We start from the raw sequence: 4596 nt of genomic DNA, 5'->3' as shown, positions 1-4596 counted from the left end.
TTCGCCCAAGGGGGGGTCCCTCTAACCTAAAAAACCCCCGTGTGCACGCCACACGTACTCTGCTACCCTAGTAGCTGCTTCCGGTGTGTAGTGCACGCCTGACCTGTCTAGGGGGGCCCTACAGTTCTCCACCCAATAACGGAGGTCGATGAATTTGCAACCATTATAGTCGCAGAGTCGTCTGAGCCTCTGGTTTAGACCCTCCACACGGCTCCAAACCCGAGGACCGCGATCGACTCTGGGCACTGTATGTCTTAAGTAACATTGTAGGCCCCGCGGATTACGTTAGATTTATGTAAATTCAGGGTAAGATGCCTGTCTCTGCGTTACGCTAATTTCCTGGCGTTGCTACCTTATTATTGGTAATAGTTGTAGAACCTCAAGAAAGTGTTTCTTATATCCCCGTCTATTTACAGACATAATCTCAAAAAAACATCTATTAGGCGCACTACGAATGTAGTGGTGTGGACATGTTGGGAATGTGGATCTCACGGGGAGCGTAAAAGGTATAAGTCCGCGGTGGCTCAGTTGGATAGAGCGTCCGCGCTGAAAGCGGAAGATCCCGGGTTCGAGTCCCGGTCGGGGCACACATATTAAACACGTCCCCAATGAAGTACATCAACGCCTGTTTGCAGCTAGGGTGTCCATTTAATTATCATTTCATAATCTCAAAATATTTCTGTTAAATAGATGATTTCATCTGAGTGATTCCGTCTTGATGTTACGGTCAGTGAAATCAGGTTGGATCCCACAGTACTATGTGCTGGTAATGAGGTTTCTAAGTGGTGATTACGTCTTACGTATACACTGTCAGTGTCATAATGAATAACAAACACTGGCACAAACGAAAGTGTGCGGTTGTAGAACGAAAACGCGTTACCTGTAACATGACACTGTAAACAAGCCAACTGTGAGAAGACTGAACGTGTGGTTAAGAGCCGACACAATAAGACGTGCTATCCTAATTAGCACAGAAGTGAGTGAAATGTAGAGTACTTGCTAGATTCCCATGGAACTGGGCTCTAATTTTACCCAGGAGCAGCCTTAGAGAGAAATGCAATGCCGCTTTTTGCAGTCAACGTTTGTGTGGCGGGAGTGAATGTACTGTATAAGGTGATTTAGAGGATATTTCTTAAAATTTAAGAAATCGACAGCTGTAGCATTGAACATGGAAGACGGTACAAGGGACGAGTAGACAGCTTCACACAGAAACTAACAGATGGGCACAGATCATGTTACGCGCTGTGATGGACCGCCGTAGACGAAACGGCAAGCGGTAAATAACGCTCACTTCACCATAGGCAACAATCGGTACCCACGTTTTTGGGTGTAGGTACTGATGTTTGACGAAGTAATTGTTGATGTTTCTGCACACTGTTTTGGAAAGGATTACAATTTCCGTTACGTGTCTCACGTTTCCTGACATAGCATTTTACCCATCTTGGCGGAAGATGACGAACCTCTGCAGGCATCGGCCAGTCTGAATTAGCTATCTAAACGATTTGCTTTCTAGACGAAGCTACAACTTGTACTGATATGTTTGTTTAACATGAGTCTTTTCCAGTTGGCGATATTGGACATGGTTGCTGATTGCCAAGTATTGACTCACTGGATAAGCGGAAAACAGGTGCTAAAATCAGGCAGGCACTAGGAGAAGTAAGCTGGCGATGCGGCAATTGCCCGTGCCCGTAAATGAGAAGGCTCTTTTTGAATACTTTTGAATATGGCCCCCAAAAATTCAAATACTTTCGAACTTGAAACTTCCTGGCAGATTAAAACTGTGCGCCGACCCGAGACTTTATTTATTTATTGTTCCGTGGGACCAAATTAAGGAGTAGTCTCCATGGTCATGGAACGAGTCAATACATGAAATTATAACACGATATTAGAAACAGATAAAATTAAATATAAAAAAATATTCAGGTGACAAGTCGTAAGTTTAAATAAAGAAAATCAACAATGTAACACTGGATTTTGCTTAATGTTTTAGCTCTTCCACGAGCTCCTCGACAGAATACAAGGAGTGAGCCATGAGGAAACTCTTCAGTTTAGACTTAAAAGAGTTTGGGCTACTGCTAAGATTTTTGAGTTCTTGTGGTAGCTTATCGAAAATGGATGCAGCAGAATACTGCACTCCTTTCTGCACAAGAGTAAGGAAGTGCATTCCATATGCAGATTGGATTTCTGCCTGGTATTAACTGAGTGAAAGCTGCTAACTCTTGGGAATAGGGTAATATTGCTAACAACAAACTACATTATAGAAAATATATACTGTGAGGGCAATGTCAGAATTCCCAGACTATTGAATAGGGGTCGACAAGAGGTTCTCGAACTTACACCATACATAGCTCGAACAGCCCGTTTTTGAGCCTAAAATACCCTTTTTGAATTAGAAGAATTACCCCAAAAAATAATGCCATACGACATAAGCGTATGAAAATATGCGAAGTACACTACTTTTCGTGTTGAAGTGTCACTTATTTCAGATACTGTTCTCATGGTAAATAAAGCAGCATGTAGTTTCTGAACAAGATCCTGGACATGGGCTTTCCACAACAGCTTACTATCTATCCGAACGCCTAGGAACTTGAGCTGTTCCGTCTCGATTATAATATGCCCATTCTGTCTGATCAAAATATCGGTTCTTTTTGAATTGTGAGTTAGAAACTGTAAAAACTGAGTCTTACTGTGATTTAGCATCAAATTGTTTTCCACAAGCCACGAACGTATTTCAAGAACTACATTATTTGATACTGTTTCAATATTGCACACAAGATCCTTCACTACCAAGCTGGTGTCATCAATCAGTGAACTCAGGACCTTTGCCTTTCGCGGGAAAGTTCTCTACCAACTGAGCTACCCAAGCACAACACACGGCCGCTCCTCACAGCTATACTTCTGCCAGTACCTCTCCTCCTACCTTCCATACTTTACAGAAGCTCTCCTGCGAGGAGCTTCTATAAAGTTTGGAAGGTAGGAGACGAGGTACTGACAACAGTAAAGCTGTGAGGAGGCGGCGTGAGTAGTGCTTGGGTAGTTCAGTTGGTAGAGCACTTGCCCGCGAAAGACGAAGGTACCGAGTTCGAGTTTCGGTCCGGCACACAGTTTTAATCTGCGAGGAAGTTTCATATCAGCGCACACTCCGCTGCAGAGTGAAAATCTCATTCTGGAAACTTTCGAACTTTTCTGGCTGTACATACTGATTCACCTGTTCTGTATTACGTGAGAAATACAACGCTCTCTTTGGCTGTTTACTTTTAAAGGACTACAAAAACCTTTTGTTACATATGCCAAGAGCACCATCTTGTATTTCTTAGCGATATGATTGCCTGTTTTAGTTTTAATGGATGCTAAAAAATTAAAAAACAAATTTCCACAATCATCATCTTAAAATTTTATACGAGTATTATCTGCCAGTGTCTTGTCTTTTAAATCTGGCACGTCGTGATGAGCACGTCTTAGGTGAGGTAACGTAGTTTATGATGTCTCGGGTACGGCACGGAATATCTCACGTAATGGTTCAAATGTAAAGGAATAGGTCCACAAATCGGGTAGCCATACTAGTTTTTCTGAGTCATTATTCTTCTGATTCGTTTGATGCCCGCCACGAATTCCTCTCCTGGGCCAACCTCTTCATCTCAGAGTAGCCATACTACTTACGTAAAGTATAGGCAGGGCATCTGTGTAGCCCTCTTAGATTGTCTGCAGATGATGCTGACGTTCGTTCCCTAATACAATGCCGGCCGGAGTGGCCGAGTGGTTCTAGGCGCTACAATCTGGCACCGCGCGATCGCTAAGGTCGCGGGTTCGAGTCCTGCCTCGGGCATGGATGTGTGTGATGTCCTTAGGTTAGTTACGTTTAAGTAGTTCTGAGTTCTATGGGACTGATGACCTTACAAGTTAAGTCCCATAGTACTCAGAGCCATTTGAGCCTAGTACAATCATCAGAAAAACAAAACTAATGACAGACTGATTTACACAAGGTATCTTCGGTTTTACGAAAAAATCGCACTAATTTTAGTAGTGTCGGTCCAACTAAATGCGTAGAGATTAGAATTACAAATAACTTGCGTTGGAACTATCACACAGAAAATGATTTCGTAGGCGAAACGTACTTCATTGGCAGAATACTTAGATGATGCAACAAAAGAAATCCGCAAAAGTTACTGCCTGCAGCACCATTGTCCGTCCGCTTCTAGAATACGGTTACATTGTATGCGATCATTGCCAGTTAAGATTATTGGAGGACATACATAATTTCAAAATAAAGGCCACGAGCTTTTTGCCATCGCAAATTAGGGTGCAGAGACCCATGGATATGTTATATAAGTTGAGGTGGTAGTTTCTAAAATAAAGGCATCTTTCGCTGCGACGAAATCTGTTCACGAAATTTCGATCACTACTTTCTCCTCCGAATGCAAAAATTTGTCGAGCCCAACCTACGTAGGAAGAAATGACCCTAGCCATATAGTAACAAAAATCAGCAGCTACGGAAAGATTTAGTTGTTCGATTTTCCCATGTGCAACTGGAGACTGGATTGATCGAGAAATAGTTTGTAGGTTGTCCTATCAACCATCTGCCAAGCAATTAGCGTG

General features: G+C 42.7%; 1 non-coding gene across 1 annotated transcript; it reads left to right on the top strand.

Annotated features, from left to right (window-relative positions):
• The first annotated feature begins 512 nt into the window (after positions 1 to 512).
• Positions 513 to 587, top strand: Trnas-uga. Its single transcript has one exon. It is a non-coding gene; the product is annotated as a tRNA-Ser (tRNA).
• The last annotated feature ends 4009 nt before the right edge of the window (positions 588 to 4596 follow it).

Source organism: Schistocerca piceifrons, chromosome 5, assembly GCF_021461385.2.
Source record: "Schistocerca piceifrons isolate TAMUIC-IGC-003096 chromosome 5, iqSchPice1.1, whole genome shotgun sequence".
Lineage (NCBI taxonomy): Eukaryota > Metazoa > Arthropoda > Insecta > Orthoptera > Acrididae > Schistocerca > Schistocerca piceifrons.
Note: the sequence above shows the minus strand (reverse complement) of the source record. Positions and strands in the feature narration are given on the sequence as shown.